Below are 22,638 nucleotides of genomic sequence, written 5' to 3' on the forward strand. Positions count from 1 at the left end.
TGGAGAGCTATATGTTTGTGCTTCGATTTTAGTTGATTACACCCAAGTCAAATTTATTTATTTTTTTTTTTGCTTTTAAAATAACAACTATGTATTTGGTACAATATAATAATCGATAGAGAATTTGCTTTTAATAATAAATACGAAATCTGCATAAATTAAAATATCATATTTAAGCATATTTTATGACTAGGCCAAGCCAGGAAATGAGCTTTATTCTGTGTGCATGCGAAATAGTCTCTACCTAACTACTCAAGCTTTGGTCTATAGACTTAGGATTTGATATATAGGAGATTTGGACCTGTGGAACAAATTCGATTTAGCTTTTAACCAGGAAAAATAGCTGTTAAGTGGTCAAAAGTAAAAATAAATTGTAATCTGACAGGCGTAAGTCAACTAAACATATATCTTCTTCTCATGTGAAAATATACTATATAAAATATATATGTTTAAGTACGTTAATTTTTTAAGTTTTTATATTCATCCGTCGTTAGCTCGGCCTGCTAGTCTCTCTCTATATGTACGTGTGTGTGTATGTATATGTGTGTTATGTGTTTGTATGTGCGTTATACAGCATAATAATGTTGACACACTGGTTCTCATCAGATCGCCAAAGTTAAGCAATGTTGAGCCGGGTTAGTACCAGATGGGTGACCAGTTGGGAATTCTAGGCACTGTATGTGCTTTCCGCTTATCTCGGCATTGTTTTCAGTCATTCGGAACCTCAACTTGCCACTGGTATTCAACAATGTCGACTCAGGAGAGGTGTAGTTGGAGATTGTGCAGCTCTTGCCACAAAAATTCCTGGTGCAGGCACCCTTACAGTGGGTATCCATAGTCTGTCAAGACTAAAGGAAGCCTTTATGTGTGGCCGGTCTCCCGTGCTTAGGTCAAGCAACTGACCTCTGACTTCCTTCGGAAACTGTGGCTCGTGATGTCTAGTTGTCTGGAAGACCTTCGCATTAATTCTCAACGCCTCTGTGTAGAATTCTGCTGAAAGCAAAAAGCGAAGCTTGCATGCTCAGAAAGAAGACAGACGAATCAGAGTTCTATCTACTAAAAATTAATTTCACAAAGGTTATAGTTCTTTTTTACATATATACAACGTTCAGTTATTAACACATTTTAAATTCACGAATCTCTCTTCTTCATCACTGGATGGTTGATCAAGATCGTGGAGAGGGGAGTCAGGCGTCAGGAGCTGTTTTCTTCAGAGATTCGGCGCAAAATCTCCAATCTCCAATCTGTTTGCCCTTGTTTTTATATTCAGGAACGGGGTGGGTCGGACGATCCACCAAACCAATCAGCGATACGTTTCCTGGGGGAATTCCCATATACATTTGCGTGTGTGCACTTCTCCAATAGTCCAGAGTTTTGGAATCTGAGACCAAAATGAAATCATCCTCCCAAAACCTATCATTCAGAAAGCCAGTCTGAACGAGTGTTTTTCCAGGTTAGCCAGTACAAATCTCGTTCAACAATAAAATATATATCTGTTTTTAACAATGAAAGGAATATATATCTATATATTTTTAATTCAAGTATTTTTTATATTCGCCGTTGTCCAGGATTCAATTAGACAATCTTAGCATATTTACTCGGTCTTTCTCAGGTCTCAGGAGGGTCTCAACCTCCCCAATGAGGAGCAAATCGCTCCCTCAAGTCGATCATGTCACATCGTGTGTGTGTGAACACACGCACACACACGCACACACACACACACACACACACACATTTGAGATGAGAAGCATGCCTCGTAACTTTTGAGATATCTCTTTACTGTCGGATCGATTTTGCTTCATCTGACATCGATTGTGACACACCAATGCTGGCAAAACAGAAATCGCGTGAAACTAACGCCCCCCCCCCGCCCACTCCCTCTCTCTCTCTCTCTCTCTCTCTCTCTCTCTCTCGCCGCCAACAGACACTGACATGTGCATAAATTTTGCCTTTTCAATTACAGCGTCATACAATCTGCATACATTAACCTATTTTCATAGCACATCGATAGTTTTCCATTTCTCTTTTGCTTCCTCTATCTCTCTTCTTTCTTTGGGCTATTATGAATATGAATGGGTTCATAATAGATCAAAAACGCTTCTTGAAATGCCTTTCTAAGCAGTGTTAATGTCTTTGGAACTGTTTCGGAATTGAATTTAAAATGACCAACTTCCTTTTTCTTTTTTGCCAAATTTATTTTAAGTTTTTATATCTGTAAACCTAATTATGAATTTACTTCACACACACACACACACACACACACACACACACACACACACACACACACACACACACACACACACACACACAGAGGAGAGAACTTGAATGCCTACTAGACACTATCTCTGAGTGTCTAAGGTCTCTCTGTACAGGTGTTTGTCAGAACAACCTGGCGTGAGGATACTTTTTCCATAGAAGTAAACCCTGACCAAATATTCAAAATCACATTTTGTATTCGCTGCCAAAATAAAATCTCCTCATGATGGCTAACTCACATTAGCTTCTTCTCCAATAGATGTTACTTCAAGTAAGAGCACAAAGCTGCATACTCCACCAGACTAGATAAATTCTTGTCCTGGAATCCAGTAAGACTAAGAGACTAAAACGAAAGATATAATACAACGTATGAAAATGGTTGATTGGGGAGAGGAAAATTATGTTCTCAATTTCTTTACTAACTCAATGCTTGAGAGATAAAGAACTTAAATGGAACATTCGAATATCTATGTATCTCATATAGAGTTCAAGTGTTAGCTCCAGGTTGTGGGCCCCTTGATTTCTGAGAAAGTTGACTGAAGTAAAATAACACACACACACACACACACACACACACACACACACACACACACACACACACACACACACACATTTGAGAATTTGGATGCCTACAGAAGAAAACTTAAATGCCTGATAGATACTATCCTAGAATATAGTTGTCAGGACAACCTAGCATGAGAATACTTTCCCCTACAAGTAAACCTTGACTGAAAAATGGTGGTATCTTTCTACCGCTCCAGTAGATATCTCACTGCTGATGCAATTCTCTATCTGTATAAAAGCCAAGTACGTCCATCTCTCTCTCTCTCTCTCTCTCTCTCTCTCTCTATATATATATATATATATATATATATATATATATATATATATATATATATATATATATATAGTGAATAAATGACAAAAGATTATATTCCAAAGTTCATTATGTTGACACTCTTATAATTTATTCAGTTAACATTTACAATTCTTGATGTCAACTGAATTAAAGGAATAAATTAAAAGATGGTCAACATCATGACCTTAGGAATATAGTCTTTTGTCATTTATTCACTATATAGCTCTGTAATTACATTGAACTTCTAAAATAAAGATTTGTATATATTATAAGGAAATAAAATATATTTTCACAGAAATATATATATATATATATATATATATATATATATATATATATATATATATATATATATATATATACGTATATATATATTTTTTCTTTTTGAGAAAATTAGACCTGGAGTCTAAAGAGCAGAGTTTATTTTAATATACTAGTAAATATGTTAATACTATTAAAAGAAAACAGTGCTCGTTGTACCGTGGATACATTATAAGCTCAATAGGTATAGATATCCTAGAGCTATTTTAATATTGAGTAAAACGATTAATAATTTTGAATTAAAAATCAGTTTTAAAAGGAAAACAAACAAAATCAAATAGATTGTATGATCGTTTCAGAAATGATGTTCATTTTATTTTAATTGACAATGAATATTGACAATTATTTGACAGAAATGTTGTCCTTTAATAACAAAGTCTCCTCATCCGCAAAAATAGGGGGGGGGGGACAGTTAAAGACACCAAAATAAAACTAGCATATTAGTCGTGTGTAAGGCAGATATTCCTATTCATTGTCTATTTAAATAAAACGGTCATACAATCTATTGGATTTTGTTAGTTTTGCTTTTGAAACTGATTTTTAATTCGCAATTATGAATCGTTTTACTCAACATATATATATACATATATATATATATATATATATATATATATATATATATATATATATATATATATATATATATATATATATATATATATATTTGTTTACTGTTTTGGAGGGGAAAGAATTCAAACAAAGTGCTCGATTACAAAGAAAAACTTTTTCGATATAAGAGCTTAATATTTATTTATTTAATTGTACAGAAATTCAGAAAAACATTGGTACTGTCGGTTTATGTTGAGCTTGAAACCGACGGTACCAATGTTTTTCTGAACTTCTGTACAATTAAATATATATATATATATATATAGCTATATATATATATATATAATAATTTCTTTTTCCTTTTTTGTCAGTAATACACCTCACTTGAAAATTCAAACCTCTACAAAGTGATGTACTGTGTTTGACAGTGTTTCATAATATATTTCAAGGAAAATCCTGTTTCTCAAACGGCGAGTATTTCAAATCTTGAGATAGCAAGTATTAGTAAGGACGCAGAAAATATCTTAGCAGTAAATGGAATAAATTTATTTATTTATATATTCAAATTTGATAACGAATTACTGTGTGTGATTTAATTAAATTTAGATTTCTCTGTTTTAATTAAAAAAAAATTTTTTTGTTGTTTAAATATCCGGAATTATCTATTTATTATATATTTGTTTTCTTTTACGATTTTTATAATTAATTTTGCTATGCTAATTAGCTAGTGTCACGAAAAATGAAATCTGCAAAATACATCCACAGATGCACATAGACACAGACATATATACATACACACATACACATATACACATATACACAAGTGGATATGTATATGCATATACATACATATATATATTTAAAAATATCATTATTAGTATAAATATATTTTTTTCATTAATTACTTATTTTTTAATCTTCGTAGATGTCAGCATTACTTATTTATTACAAGTTTTTTCTATATCATTAAGTTATATATCTTATTTTAAATACTATTATTAATATTTATTTCTGTATCATTAAGTTATATATATTATTTTTAATACTATTATTAATATTTATTTCTGTATCATTAAGCTATATATATTATTTTCAATACTATTATTAATATTCATTTCTGTATCATTAAGTTATATATATTATTTTTAATACTATTATTAATATTTATTTCTGTATCATTAAGCTATATATATTATTTTTAATACTATTATTAATATTTATTTCTGTATCATTAAGTTATATATATTATTTTTAATTTATATATTAATTATTTTTTTTTTGTTTAATGGATTTTGTTTGTTTACTTTATTGTTCATAGTCAATAATACCTATTCAATAATTGATTTATTTGTATCATAATCGTTCGATATATATATATATATGTATATATATATTTAGCCAGTAGAGTTTAGTTTCCTAGAAGTACATCCAATGAAACAACATGTGTCTACCAAAGAGTGCTCAATGAGTAAACAGAGCAGGTATATGAAATTTATTTATACAAACATTGATGGCTACATATGTGCATACATGTTTCTGTAATCAACCGCGTTGGGGGATTACGTCTTCAGGCCAAGAATTATCATCGAGAACTCAACGATAATTCTTGGCCTGAAGACGTAATCCCCCAACGCGGTTGATTACAGAAACATGTATGCACATATGTAGCCATCAATGTTTGTATAAATAAATTTCATAGTGGTGGATTCTCTCATTAAAGTCGATGAATGGGGGTTCAGTATGCAATTTTCCTAAGCAGCAGCTCCTAAGCTCTGTGACCCCACCTGTATAATTACAATCCGGCAGACATCCAGCATACTCCTCTGCAAATGGTGACCTTGCATATGCTTGTCAGTCAAAGATGCCTCCTTGAGTGAACAAATAACCCTGCTTTGCATCATGCTTTGAAATCACAGTGGCATACATATTCATTTTTTGGTGTATTTTTCTGGTGCTTTGCTTTCATATTTGCACGAAGGACGTCCCTATGATGATGTTATGTTCAAATACTCTGGTCCCTAGAAAACCCATCCTCCTCCATTTGCTGCGATCCCCTGCTGCATTCTCTCATGAGCTCAAAGAAATTTCAAAACGTTTCAGATTGTCTTTTAGTTTATCCTTGTAATGAAGCAGGGGATGCAAGAATTTGTCAGTTGCCCACAAAAAAGTTGCTTATGAACTCTTGAGTCATACATTCTCGCAAGATGATCTGATCACTGTATTTGTATCCTGATAAAAAATGATTCAATACCAGTGATTCTACATCTCTCCAGTAATTCACCATTTGGAGCACGATCCTTCCATCCAACATTGCAAATAGAAGCCAGGCATCTCATATGGAAGGAATCAAGATGATGTACACGCTTGCGGTACATGGTTCACGTTTCGGCACCATACAGAAGACTAGATAAAAGAACAGATTTGTAGACTGCCACCTTCATTTTTAGAGACACATCATGGCTGTTCCAGAGTCTGTGTCGCAACCTACTAAATGCCTTACTAGCTTTATTAATTTTACTTTGGATGTTATTTTCAAATTTAGCATCATCAACAAATCCGAGGTATATTGAAGCAAAATGTAGTAGGCAAAAAAAATCAGGAACACAGATCGGAAATAGTCAGTATCGCCCACCTCTAGAAGAGAGGGGTTTCTTGGCTGTAATAACCGTAGAGAAAAAAGAAGCAGAAAAAACAAAAAAAAAAACAAAACCGTTTCTCGCAGACACGTGGTTCGTCACAAAGAACAATCCAATCCCCAGAACCACCTACACACAATCTGCAGGACACACCTCACTGCTTTCCAGCGTCCTGCCTTTATAGCGGCCGGGAATGATCTATTTGCATAATCGCGCGAGAATAGACACGATTCTATGAGAATTGCATGGGGTCAACGCTAATAAAAATCCATGGACGCCATCTTGGAACTCTCGCTTCCACTCAGCCTGAAACACAACAGACATATCCGAGGTAAGCTCTCTACTTCCCCTCATTTCGGTTATTGCTAATTCTGCTACATATGTAAAATAAGATACTGTTTTCAAAGCTTTACTATCAACATATGCCACTAGTTGAGAAGAGGGCGTAGCATTTGGTTTTGGCTGGTGAATAAGTTGAGTCTTTGTTATGCTAATTGTAAGACCTCGGATCCTACATGCATCAGAGAAGCTATTGAGGATGTTCTGCATATCATCAAGACTATGGCTGACAAGAGCACAGTCATCAGCATAAAGGAGGTCAAGAACAGTCGGCACAGAAGTCCTGGTTTTCGCCTTAAACTGTTGCTGGTTAAATAATCCTCTACTTGATGAATACTCAACACCTACACCTTCCGAGGTGTTCTTGAAAGCTGTCTCAAGCATCACCAAAAAAAAATAACAAATAGGATCAGGGTAAGGACACATCCTTGCTTAGTTCCATTTGACATTCCAATTGGTTCACTTTGTTCACAGCCAGATCGCACTATCACCACCATTCCCTAGTGAAAGGAGACAATCACATTCAACATCTTATCTGGAATACCGAGTCTCCCCAGAACAATCCACAGAGCATCCCTGGAGATGGCATCAAACGCCTTTGTGAGATCAACCAATGTAACAAACAAGTCCTTATTCTGCTTCCTCACTTTCTCCTGTAGTTGCCATAGGCTGAAGATCATGTTAACAGTGCCTCTTCCTGCTCTAAAACCAACCACACTGGGTTTCTGGGAGCACAGTTTTACAGATTGAACCATTAAGTCTGTTTAGAACTAGAATCTTACCAGAACAGATAAAAGAGAAATTCCTCTATGGTTATCACACTCACATTTATTTCCTTTGTACTTAAACAGGTGAATAATTGACGCGTCTTTGAACTATTGTGGCACGGTACCAAGTTCCCATATTAATGAAAACAGAGCACTTAGTTTCCTGATTAGTAGTTGGCTTCCACACTTGTATACTTCTGCAGGTATGCTGTCATAAACTGGAGCCTTACTATTTGAAAGTTGCTTTACAGCCCATTCAATCTCCAACATAGACGGATTGTCAGCCAGCCTCTCGATGGTTAGACTCTGAGGAATATCATCAATCACTCCTCGATCCACTTTCGATTCTCTGTTTAAAATATTTGAAAAGTGTTCAGCCCAGCACTTAGTAATTTCTTCTTTATCAGTGAGGAAAATTCCATCCGAAGAAAATATTGGAGATACGCCCCCCCCCTTGAAATGAGACCACTCACCCCCTTGAGGTTTTGGTAGAATGATTTAAAACCACAATTATCCACCACATCTTTTAAGGCCTTAGCTTTCAGCTTCCACCAGTTTTGCTTCATTTTCCGGAACCGAGATTGTGCCAACCTTTTGGCCATTCTAAAAGCCTTGTTTTTCACTGGAGAATTTTTGTCAGTAATCTACAATTGATGGGTTTGATGCATGTTATTGTGCAAAGAGAGGATAGTTGGATCATTTTCATCAAACCAATTTTAGTTTTTTCCTTCAAACTTATCCTAATGACTCTTTGGCAGATTCATACACTGCAGTTTTAAACTCTCTCCAAGTTGCCTCAATGTCATTCCAAGTAGCCTTTTGAAACGAGTGCATTGTCTTCAACTTTCCTACATCACTTTTCTTGATGGGAGAATTATGTTAGTTTCGAACAAGGTGTTTTATTGATATTCTAACCGTGGAGCAGATCAATTTATGATCTGACCAACATTCCCCGATGCTGTAAGAGCATGTAACATTTATACCTTGTCTATCAGAACGACGTACAATGACATAATCAATGAGATGATAATGATTAGACCGGGGATGTTTCCAAATGGCTTTCTTGCAATTAGGCAGCTGAAACACTGTATTAGTGAACAAAAGATAGAATTCACTGCAAAGAGACAATAAGAGAACATCATTTGAGTTGACTTTACCAATTCCATGTGAACCAATGACATTTCTCGAAAATTGTGTATCACTACCCACACCAGTATTGAATTAGCCCAAGACAAACAGCTTATCCTGTATATAGACCTTGTTAATCTATTCACATAAATAGGAGTCAAATTTTCTTTTAGCTCATCAGATGAATTAAGTGTAGGGGAATAGCAACTCAAAAATGTGGCATATTTGTCCTTTCCTACTAGAATGCGCAAGAACTACAGATTTTTTACATTATCATACCTGATGGCAAAACCAACACCAGATTCACGTTTCTCAGAACTTGGTTTTCCAATCCAATAAAAAGTGTCTCCATCTTCAACTTACTCTAGCTGTCCTGTATCAGCAAACCTAGTTTCAGAAAGAGCTACAACAGAAATTCTATGATGCCTTAACACATGTGCTATGATAGCGGTTTTTCGTTCACGGTTCTTTTTTATTATCTTGAAGTGTTCTTACATTCCAAGTCGCAATGAACATATTCGTTCCATGTATTTTGTTTCTATTCTTGATTTGGGTGCAAATATTAGATGCCCAGACATCTGCACCTGATGCACCTTTGGATTGCCCTTGACTACTTTTATTCCTCTTTGCTTATTTGGATGGAACAATCAGATTCTTTTCTAGCACTAATAAAGAGAGGAACTTTCAACGTTTACAGAATCCTTTTTGAATCCACCTGAATGCTAGCAGCAACGGAATATTTGGATATGGTCTAAAAATGTAGACGAAGAAAGGTAAGCATACGGCGACTTAATACGTGAAGTGATTTCTACTAATGCTAAAAAGCAAATAGCTATAATTGCTGACATATTTTTTTCTGTAGGAATTCATTTTCCTCCTCATGCCGTAAAGCTTATAAGTTTTGACATAAAGGTGTTAACTCAAAGAATTTTCAATTAATGAAAACTTTTCCAGATACCAAAAATTAACACCTATATGCGAAAGTAGTAAACAAGTATGAATTTAGAAATTCCTATGAAAATTTCCTATCAAGAAAATCAGTTTTGGAGGGAAGGCATAGGGAAAGGAAAAGGACAGTGCAATTGATTGTTTCGGCGCATTAAAAAAATGAAAAATGACACCCACGCAAATTCCGGCGTGACCTTTATATACCAAAGGTGCGGACCTAGTTGAAAGCAACCCATGTGATGTCTTCCGTCCAATGGAATTCCTCCTAGGACATGTTTTAAAACTGATTTTCTAGAGCTCGTTTGGAGCCGATCAAATCATATATAAACATGCACAAACACAAAATCTATCTCTTTAGTCTCTTAGCCTTTTCGAGCATTCTTTCGTCTCTTTAAACTCTTCCAACTCATTCAACGCTTTCTCATTAGGACTTGCCACGCGTGCCAACATCAATTATTTCATTTCCACTGCTCCGCGCATTAATACTCTCTTTTAACAGACGAACATTAATAACTCTGTTACATATTTGAACATTCAAAGAACACAAAAAAAAGAGACTCTCCATCTTTCATATGAACTCAAAAAAAAAAAGGAACTCTGAAATATTGAGAACTATGTTTTGCTTGTTATTGTTTGTTATTTCTATTCCGGAAATAAACCTCCGTTTGTGTTGCACATAAGATTTCTTATTTTCATTTTTATTATTTGTGGAGAAATCAGTTCCCAAAAAAAGGCCAGGCAACCCCCACAGGACTCAATGATTCACAGCCCAGCTTCATCAATGGAAGCACATCTATACATGCACTAAAAAGAACAAGGTAAATGCACACATATACACAATGCCACGCTGCCAAATACTCACATGTGTATATATTCACTCTGGTAATATATTGATTTTGGACGACTATTCACTCAACTTCTTTACCCAAACACATGTTTACACTATAAACATTTACTAACATGAAAATAGCTTTATATTCTTACATCTTATATAAAAAGTTTTTTTTTTATCAACCTCTTATAAAAAATGTTTTTCTCAGCATCTTATAAAAACCGTTTTATTAACATCTTATATAAAAATGCTTTTGTTATCAAATTTCTTTTTTCTCCATTTTTATCCTTTACAAAAATCTGCTTATTTTTTTAGCTAATACCAATAATTTTAGCAGCACTAAGAATAGTTAAAAAAAAATGCTTGAAAAAGACTTTTTTAGTGGATGGTTCACCATTTACAAAGGCCTCATTCCACTCGAGGAAGAGGTTCTAATGAGATGAAATGATTATCAGTTGAAAAATAAAGAACCCCATGAGAAGATTAAGAATGCTTAATAGTATTATGAATGGGTATCGGTATATTGCAGAAGATTATGGCTGGAGACAAGAATGTCTGTAACACATGCATAACAGAAAGTAGTGGAAGAAATAAGAATACTCACGGTTGACTTGATGTGAACATTTTTTGTAACAAGGAGGCAACACATAGAATGATACATATTGCATCTATCAGTCTTAGTCCGATATTACTTGAGTTTGTGTGTGGCAACTATCATGGACAGAAGTAATATTTATTTAACTAAATTAAAATTTATCTCTTTGTTAGTGCCTGCTGCAGAAACACATAGAAAATAGTAGTAATTGTTCACAGTGATTGTAGCTAGGTGAGTGTTTTTCGTGAATGTTTTACAGGGGAAAGGGACTTACAGATTGATGCTCAGTCGAGCACCTGCCGTGGAAATAAGGGAAACAAAGAAAATGGAAAAAACAAAGAACAGAATTTTTTCTGTATTCATTCTTTTTACGAACTGTTATCTTTATTTCCATGTTGTTGTTTCACCACTTTTCGGCCAACTCATCCTCTGCCCTTCTTCAGATAATTAACTGCGATGGGATAGGAATGCTGAGTTTTGTAACTGTATCCCCAGTAATTACTGCCTTCCATAGTTGTTGTTGTCTCACCACATTTTTGCCAACTAATTCTCTAGCCTGCTTGGGTAGGATTGAACCTGCTATCTTCAGACAGCGCTCATCTGGAACTGTAGAGACTCAACGTCTCTAACCACTGTGTCAAGGCCCCCAAAACGTGGTGAAACAACAAAAACTATGAAGATGAGGATAACAGTACGCACAAAAAATGAATACACAAATTATGAAACCTTATCTCAAAGGATTAAAAAAATAATAAAAATAATATAAAGTAGTTAGCTTGAAGCGTTGTTTAACGTGTATATAAACGAAAGTGAGATTTATAGGAGGCAGAACAATGCAGAGATGTAACGGATAAACGTATACTGAAGCATCTTATGGTACAATGGTGGAACTGGTTATGCAGTTTCCCTACTGGATCAATACATGTATGTATATTTCCATATAAATTTTTTATGATTGTTGAGGTTCTGTTATGTCAACCTATTTCGCAGAAACTGGAAATAAATGTTTGCTTGTTGGTGTGTGTTGACACTTGATATTATATATATATATATATATATATATATATATATATATATATATATATATATATATATATATGATATATATATATGATATATATATATATATATGATATATATATATATGATATGATATGATATATATATATATATATATGATATGATATATATATATATATGATATGATATGATATATATATATGATATGATATATATATATATATATATATATATATATAAGTTGAAATTTGAAATATAATTAAAAATAACATTTGAAGATAATTTGACTTTCAGTGGGCAATGGCGATACATGGGTTCTGCTAGTTTGAAATATAATTAGAAATAACATACCAAGTAATTCTGTTTTTTTTTTTGTCCTCTTTGTTAAAGGGAATATGGCAGATGATTTGTTGAATTGAAAAAATTAAATATGCAGTTCTCGTTTTGAGGTAAATTACTATCAACATAGAAATTGACACCTGCGAAAAATTTTATTTCAATTATTTGAATTGTTTTGTTGTTGTTGTTGTTGTTGTTGTTTTTTTTTTTTTTTTTTTTTTTTTTTTTTTAAGTTTTGGTTTCTTTTTGGTTTTTCTATTTTATTATATGGGCATTCATTTCCTCCCTGATATTCTTATGGGTGGCTCTGCTCTTGAGGAGAAATCGACTCTGAAACTTCTTAACTTCTTGGTCTTTCTTTCTCATCCAGTCTTTCTTGGAGACTATATATTAGATCCATAGTTTTGCTTCTCGTAAAGCCAGTACTCTCTATCACTCTAAACGTTTTCTCACCACTCTGTCTCTACAAATCTATGATCAGGCCATGCATGAAGTACTGCTATCATATTTGGGCTCGTGAATCTCTGTCCCGTTTGATTGTTTATGATAAGCTGCAGAAACGTATCTATGATTTGATTGGTCCCATCCTTTCTTCTGTGTACCGTTTCTCCCTATTAATGCTAGTCTCAGTCTTTTCTAGAAATACTGTTGTGGCACGTGTTCTTCAGAATTGTCTGCTGTAATCCTTGCTCCCTTTGTTCCAGCTTGTTTGACTTGTTGATTTAGTGGTCTTCAGCAATTCACTGTTCCAATACCTCATCGTTATACAGATTGCTATTTAAGTAGCTTGTTTCCGAGAACTGCAGGCTTATGGAACTCTCTTCCTGCTAACTGTTTTTCTCCTTCCTATAACTGTGGTCTTTTCCAGCCTAATGCCAATATTAAGCATCTCCTGTCCTTACAAGTTCCTTACAAGTAGCTTCATCCTCTGTCTGGAGCGATTTCCATAAGCAGAAACACAATCAACCCATTTAGAGTCATTTAATGCTGAAGTTTGAGGATTTTAGTGAATGGATTGATGTTCAATTATCTGCTTAGTAGAGGAGATTTGATTTATACCTTGAAAAATTGTTATCCAGCTTACTCCCCAGATAAGACTTTTGGACACTAATTGTTGCTTTATCTAAGAAACTTTATGAATCGTACACCAAAATGCTATCACAGAGCTGCTTATCAGTTGACTACAATATGTTTTTTCAAGACAAATGTAAACAAACTTTTATTGGGCCATTCTCTTAAACAATATTAATGCAAGTGAGCACCAGGGGTAGATTCTTAAATCTTTATTATTCCTGATATTCATAAATGACCTTCATGATAAAATTGTATCCAAGATGGATATAGCATCCATCAACTTTGTGCTCCTCCTCTTGGGGCACTAACCATTTTCTCACCTTCTGACCTTGTGTCACATCCTCTCATGGTGGGAAATAATGGCCTGTTAACTCCATAGAATGCCATCTTGGCGGAATGTTGCTCATTGTATATTCTGTTTTTGTTTCAATATATTTTACCTTTTCTAACCCATATCTGTGTCTGTGTTTTTCCTTAGTGACCCTGCCAGAGCCACAGCAAAAACTTACATCAGATCTGTTGCTATGATCGCTAGAAAAATGGCTGGATCATTCTATCGCTTGAGAAAGTATCAAACTACTGATGCAATTCTCTACATAAACAAGAATCAAATGCATGCTAAGATAGTGTAATTCCATCACATCTGGGGAGTTGCCATTCAGCACACTTTCCTGCCTTAACACAATACAAAACTGACTTCGAAATCTAGTGGGAGATATCATCTTTGCTTTGCTACATCCTCTTTCTCACGGAAGACAGGTTGTTAATCTTTCCTTACTCTATCGTTATTTTCATGATAGATGCTCGGCTGAGCTCCAATCTATGGTTTCTCCACTGAAAAGTATTTATAACAAAAAACTCATCTATCGACTGTATATAATTTTCCTTTCTTCCTTTGTGTACTTTAAACTAAATGGAACTTCCATGAACAAAGTTTGTTTCCAATACCATGTGGTTGCTTACCAACTCAATACAACATGGTTGTTTTCAAGTCACATGTAAACAAATTCTTATTGAGCCGTTATCTTAAATAATCAAATTCTGACCAGTTTCCACCATCATTACCAATCCTCACGGTTCTGTCTCACCATCTACTTAAACTCAGTAATCTTTATCCTCCAGTTGCTTTTGGGGCTCGATAAATGGTGACTCATTAGTACATAAAAATGGCAGAATTAAAGTCGTATCATGCTGAATTATATGAATTAACTTTACGATTACATGTCTTTGCTTATCTAGTTCGTGACACATCAAACATTTTAACATTATTTAATGTTGATCTCCAGCACTTACTGTAAAAGATTCATTATATATAATTAAATGAACACAAGTTGCTAGTTAACATAGTGTTGTGGCGGACTACCTGTGTTACCTACGAACGAACTGATCCATACACAATGAATACCGGAAGACAAAGCCGTATAGCGGAAATCGATATCAGGTGGACCAACTTTGATCTAGGTTTATAAGAGGCTGATTTTACGACGGTAAAGCAGTTTAACGTATATGAGATGATTCTACTGTTGAGTCATTTTATAAATTTATAACTTAAAATATTGCAGCATTAATAATTGATTATATAATGGTATAAATTAAATTAAAATAAAAATTCTGAATGTTGCAATATTGTAAGTTATAAATTTATTATATTTTTTACTAGAATATCTTGTCCTTTTCTTTTTCAGTTTTAACAATTAGTCCTTTACTTTTCCATGTTTAAGTTTAACCATATTACTTTCCATGTTCGCAGTTTTCTATTGTAATCCATGATTTTTCCAGGCTTCCAATAAATTCACTTGTTCTTTCTTTAATTTCAGTCTTTTTTTTTTTGTTGCCCCCATAAACACATATGTAATAACAATGTACGGCTCTCATCTGCTTTCAATAAAATCTCTCCAATTATCTCCCTTTCAGGCTTTCATTCTCACTTGTAACTTCTCTTAACGGACTAGTAGCAACAGTAGTCGCTGAAGCGACGTGGTTGCTATGGAAACCAGTCATAAAAAGCGTCGCTCACCTCTTTACATATTTTTACGATTTTGAACACCAAAAAATTCATCATAACTTTTGTTTTACTGAACGAAAATTGAAATTCTTTTCACAATATAGCTGAGAAGGTGATCTATAAACTGTAATAATTGTTTGAAATTTGGGCAAAAAATGAGTGAGCGGTGCATTAAAGCAGTTTTAAATGACTAAAACTACCACTTAACCATATATTCAAACACGGTAGTGTATGAATGATATATATATATCGTGTGGAAGAACTGTCGACTGTCAACACGACGGTTCTAGGTTCAATCCTTGGCTTGGGAGAGATGCTAGTCTAGCGGCACTGATGAGTTGTGATACAACGAAACAGGACTGTATGTCGATGACTACAAATATATATATATATATATATATATATATATATAGAGAGAGAGAGAGAGAGAGAGAAAGAGTTAAACAGAATAGGTGTGTATGGGTTTCAACTTGGTGGTGTCCATTATGCCAATAATGAAGTAATTCCTGATGACCAGTTCTATTTCCAAAGCAAAGGAAAACTTGAAAGCAAGTGATTTGACAACATCGTACATAACAGAATTATAAGCCCGTTGACTTGCTGAACCATAAGAACTAGACAGTGAGCTTGCATAATATCTTAAAAGTCTGGGGAAAAATAAGGTTAAATTAAGATAAATAGATAGGTAGATAGATAGATAGATAGATAGATAGATAGAGAGAGAGAGGGAGAGGGAGAGAGAGAGGGAGAGAGAGAGACGGAGGGGTAGTGAAAGACAAAGAGTTGAACACTAGATGTGCACGGATTTCAAGTTGGCATTGCCGATTTGGTAGTCCATAATGGTATCCGTTTTGCCAATGGTTAAGGAGTTTCTAATGGGCAGTTCTATTTCCAAAACTGTCAGCCAGTTTACGTCTGCTACAAACACTATTTTACAAGAAATTTACAGCTGAATAATGGATAGATAGCTGGATTCCAAATCATAAGACGGGCAAACTTTTAGACTCTTTTATAAGTGTTCTATTACAGATTCCCCAACTGTAATCTCTGAACGTATATACCATGCACTGGATAAGGCAAGGGAAGATAGGGCAGTAGCTCTCAATATATCCAAGACCATTGACATGGTATAGCACGATGGTCTTCTCATGAAAATTAAATCGTATGGTATTACTTGACGAATACTTAACATAAATCCTTCTTAAATAAGAGAAAATTGCAGGTTGCCCTCGATGGTCGTGTGTCAAAACAATATGATATAAATGCAGGTGTGCCTCAAGGGGTCAATCCTTGGACCTTTATTATTCTTCTTATTCATAAATGACCTCCCCAATGAAATTGTCCCCGAGATGGGTATATTTGCTGATAACACCACAGACACAATGGGAAAACGAATGAACAAATGTCAAGTCCAATGTTGATAAGAGTAGGCTTCTTCCATTTAATAATTACAAGAAACCTTTTTAACCATTGATTGCCATGCCTAATGATACATTATCTGAAAGATTATCGTTCAAACTCCTTGACTTAACGTTCACAGGAACATGAATTGGAACAAATATATCGAGGATATTGCCAAGACTGCTGTGAAGAAGGTAGGCTAGAAAGTTGTTTACACCTGAGAGTATCCTGTACTTCTACAAAGCCATCATTCGCCCATGCATGGAGTATTGTTTCCACATTTGGATGGTGTATCCACCATTCGTTTCTCACTCTTAGGCATGGTTCGTAAGAGTCTCCCTTCTAATAGGTCCTGTACTATCAACCCAGCTCCAACCTCTGACCCATCGACAAAATATTACATCCCTGTGCTTATTTTACAAGTATTTTGATGGGAAGATGCTCCAACAAACTCCAAACTCTTGTATCCCCTCGACGTAAATACTCCTTACTTACCCAATAAGCAGCAAAATCCCAGCCCTACACAGTAGAGATCCCTAGATAATGGACAGCTTTCTGCTCAAATAGTTTCTTCTCTCGAATAGCTAAACTTTGGAATTGCCTCTCGGATTACTGCTTCCCTGGATGTACTGCATGCAGAAGTTCATGTGTAATGTGAACAGACATCTTGCTGCTCAACTCCCTATGTAGTATCTCTGCAAAATTTCATTTATTTATTGTGGACTATTATCCTCATCTTTTTAGTAGTTGTTTCACAACGTTTCGACCAACTATTCCTCTGGCCTTTGTAAGGTGGCAACTTCAACGGGATAGAAACTCTGAATCTCCTAACTACATTCTCAGCAATTACTGCCTTCCATAGTTGTTTTTCATCTATCTCTATCCACTGCGCCACTTTCGGGGCCTGTGGCGCAGTGAATAGAGACGTTGAATCTCTATGGTTCCAGGTGGGCATTGTCTGAAGATAGCAGTTTCAATTCTTCCCTAAGCCGGTCAGAGGCTTACTTGGCCAAAATGTGATAAGACGAAAACAACTATGGAAGGTAGTAATTGCTAAGAATGCAGTTAGGAGATTCGGAGTTTCTATCCCGTCGCGGCTACCACCTGATGAAAGCCAGAGGAATAGTTGACCGAAACGTCATGAAACATTAACTAAAAAGATGAGGATAATAGTCTGTAATGCATAAATGAATAAAGGATAATAGTCTGTAATGCATAAATGAATAAAGGATACGCATCTCAATAAACATTCCAATTGATTAAATGATATCTGCAACACTTGTCCCAAATAGTAGTTCCTTATATCGAAATGGCACTGTGCCTTGTTTGGGGTGAAAAAACAATAAAAAAAATGAAGTGTAAGTTGTTTTGAGCTTAAATAAAAATAGATGTTATGGGTTTTGAATATTTCTTTATCTTGTAGAAATAAATTGTAGGATTTACAAATAATTTTAAATATTTTACTTAATTTTCCATTAATTTAAATTTTTATTTCATTTGTTGATAATTTAAAATTTTGTTTGATTATTCGATAATAATTCAAAGTTTTATTTCATTTTCCAATAATTTAAAATCTCATTCACTGGTAATTCCAAATTTTATATCGCAATTGCATATTACACACTTCCTAAAATATTTGTAAAACAGGCACATTGCCAGCATTAAATACTTTAATGGAATGTGTTCTGATGAACTCATTTCACTTGTACCCCCTCAACATACATATCCTCGACAAACTCGCTTAGTAATAAGATCTCACCTCTTCACTGTTGTTGTCCCTAAATGCCAGAAAGCTTTCTATTCTAATAGTTTCTTCCCTCAAACAGCTAGATTTGGAATTCCCTTCCTGCTACTTGCTTTCCTGGCTGTACTGATATGCAGAAGTTCAAATGTAACATAAACAAATATCTTGTTAATCTTTCTTAGACATGGCCCCAAATAGTAGTCCCTTACGTCCAAGTGAACATGATTTAAAAAAAAAGAATAAAGGGTATTGCAAATTGCAATGTTATGATGACTGTACTTATGCATTCATGGCCTGAAAGTTTCATCTCTCTGTTGCACATATTGACGATGTGAGACTCCAAGAAAGCAACCTTTGTCATGGACGTACGTCAAAAACAGAGATGCACGATTGAATTCCTGGAAAAAAAAAACGAGAATGGTGAGGACAATGTAGGAAAATAAATTCTGCAGCACAAAAGGTCGCTCGTTTTAATGGCACCACTCGCGTCTTCGTAGCTCTTCAACTTTTTGAATTAAAATATAGGAGGATTTATTTTTGGGAACGATCCTTGTATTTTTACTTATGCAAAAGAGGATCAAGGAGAGTTGATTCTGGCATACAACATTAATAGGAATTGTCGTCTCCCGTTCAAGTAGTTTTTCACTCCAGTGCAAAGTCTTGGTCTTAAAATGATAAAGCCAACCGGGGTTTCTTGCTGATCCAGTGATCCTTTGTTAACATAATGACACACACTTTCTATTCTTTTATACATATCTCTGGTACGGTTCATTCTTAGTATGCCATCTAAGCTATAGCTCTTTATCTTTGAGTGTGCGAATGTTTAGCTGAAACCACTGTCAATAATTTTCCCCACTCTTTATCTGTGCCTAAACCAAAACGTAGATTCCATGAACAAAGCTTCTTTCTTAGAACTGCACCCCTGTGGAACTCTCTTCCGTTTGCCTGTTTCTCAGCTGATTACAATTTGGTTGTCTTCAAGTCCAACATAAACAAATTCTTGATGAACCGTCCCCTTAAGTAATCCAATTTACCAAATTTCTATTACTAACGATTACTACGATATTATTGCACTGACTACTGTACACTCAATAATCTTTATCCTCGAGTGGCCCCCCGGGCCTCGATAAGTGGTGACCCCCCCCCCATGTTAAATAAAGACCTTAATAAGGTTGTTAATAATTTCTTTAAACCAACGCGTCATTGCATCAAAATAGTGAACAAACCAGGCAGGTTCTTCTGGATATCCTTTCATGGCGTAACAGCAGGTACTTTCCGTCTCTTTATGCATATCTCTCGTACGTCTCATTCTTGATCATGCCATACAAGCAACAGATCCTTATCTACAAAAATATATTGTACACTTGGAGCGTATTCAATGGCTTGCAGCCACGGCAGTGATAGATATCCCCATGCTTTCCTACAAAGGGCGGTTCCAAAGACTAAACCTATTTTCATCTGAGCAATGCAGAATGCGAGAAACCTTTGTGTCTACCCTCCTGGTAAAGAGGTAAATAAAAATAAATAAAAAGTGATTAAATAACTAAAACATGTTTCATCGCTGTTAAATGTCTTCTAAACTCTAATTTGTTGAGTTAAAAAATAAGTTTTCAAAATGTATCTTTTTCCTTTTTTTTAGCGATATTTGAAAGAATAGTTTTAACGAAGATTGATTTTCAAAATGGAGATTTTAACGCAAGAAAGTCAGAGAAAATGAAACAAAAAAGTGGAAGAAATAGGATTTACTGTCTGAATCAATCATCAAATCTCAGTGTCTGATTTCTTTTTTTTAATTACCTATGGATATGGAAAAGTGCTTAACCTTTTTCTGGCTTGAAGCCAAACTCATTTGCACATATTGTCCAAATGATTTTTTCCTCCCTTTCCTCGCTCTCTCTCTTTCTCCCTCTTTCAATCTCTCTCTCTCTCTCTCTCTCTCTCTCTCTCTCTCTCTCTCTCTATATATATATATATATATATATATATATATATATATATATATATTTATACGAGCAAACAGTTAATAAAACATGTTAAAAAACACTTTGAAATGAGTTAAAAACATATTTAATCTGAAAAGGAAACACTAGATAAGTGGATAGTCCTTAATCCGCGGAGTTTTCGAAGAAATACTTTCCTTCTCATCAGAGGGTAGGAATTAGCAAAATGCGGGATCGGATTTTGCACACAAAAGTATTTGATGAAACTACAAGTAAGTCAAAGATCTTACTTGAAAACAAAAAAAGTGAAGCAGAGGGAATATGGTGCAGAAAAAGGTGATTGCACATGAATGTGTAATCATTCATTTATATATATATATATATATATATATATATATATATATATATATATATATATATATATATATATATATATATATATATATATATATCCGAATAATAAAATGAATTAGATCACAGATAAATGAATCTTGTGATTTCAAGTCTTACAAAATATTTTTAGGAGGTAATCTTCTATAATATAAAGGGCAAAAATCTGTTTAAATGTATGTATGTATGTATGCATGTATGTATGTATGTCTAGCAAAAAAACTTTCGACAGAGGCAACAGATTTTCACAAGATCAGTAACACTTTGAAGATTGGCCCTTCGGACGTTAAATATCGAAAAATTGTCTAAAAATTGGAATTCCTTCACCCTCAACTGGGCACTTTTCTACAAGGAGGGGTCGATTTTTTCGCCGATATTTCCGAAAGTCATACCTTCTTTTCCGGTTTGGCGATGGGCGCAACAGCAAAGACGTCACTTTTTTTCACGTTCTTTCCCCCCTTTGTGGTACGGGTTTGAGTCTGCCTGCTGACTACCAATTTTTTTTTTTTTGCTCAACACATACCTTCAAACACCCGGGAAGCACCTGGCACTCAGGCTAGCATTTTTATATAAGATAATCCCAGCCGAATAAAATTGCTCAATATACTAAATAGAGCAAATTAAAAATTACAGATAAATATAATTTTCAAAATAAAAGTTTATTGTTTGAACAAAAAATACAACATTTAAAGTATTTACTTTAAAATTATATTTTTTCTGAAAGAAATTTAAAGATAAAACTGTAATATCTATCTATCTATCTATCTATCTCTCTCTTTCTTTCTCTCTCTCTTTCTTTCTCTCTCTCTCTCTATATATATATATATATGTATATGTATCTCTCTCTCTCTCTCTCTCTCTCTCTATATATATATATATATATATATATATATATATATATAGGGAGAGAGAGAGAGAGAGAGAGAGAGAGAGAGAGAGAGAGAGAGAGAGAGAGAGAGAGAGAGAGATAAAAGTGACCTCGTTTGTCTGTGTGCTGAATAATCTCTAGAAAACTTCTCTGTTAATTTTTGGTCTACAAGCTTGAAACTTAATACATATTTGATTTGGTCTTTATTCAGTAAAAATAGCTGCTAATGGGTCAAAATCGAAAAAAATTAGAACTTGGCAGGCGTAAGTCGACTTAAAGTGATCTGCGCATGTACAAATGTACATTTATAGCTTAAACAATGCTATTTTTTTAAACTTTTTATATGCATATAATCGTAGCTATGAAGCTGGAGAGCTATATATTTTGGTTTTGATTCTAGCTGATGACATCGAAGTCATATGTACATAATTTTTACTTTCAAAGTCATTTCTATAAATTAGGTCATATATTATAACCGATAGAGATGATAAATACGAAATCTGCATGAATTAAAATATCATATTTAAATATATTTTACGCTCTGTCAACACCAGGCGCCCTGCTAGTCTCTCTCTCTCTCTCTCTCTCTCTCTCTCTCTCTCTCTCTCTCTCCATATATATATATAT

This window comes from Euprymna scolopes, chromosome 10 (genome assembly GCF_053919585.1).
Source record: "Euprymna scolopes isolate OS-2025 chromosome 10, ASM5391958v1, whole genome shotgun sequence".
NCBI classification, from domain to species: domain Eukaryota; kingdom Metazoa; phylum Mollusca; class Cephalopoda; order Sepiida; family Sepiolidae; genus Euprymna; species Euprymna scolopes.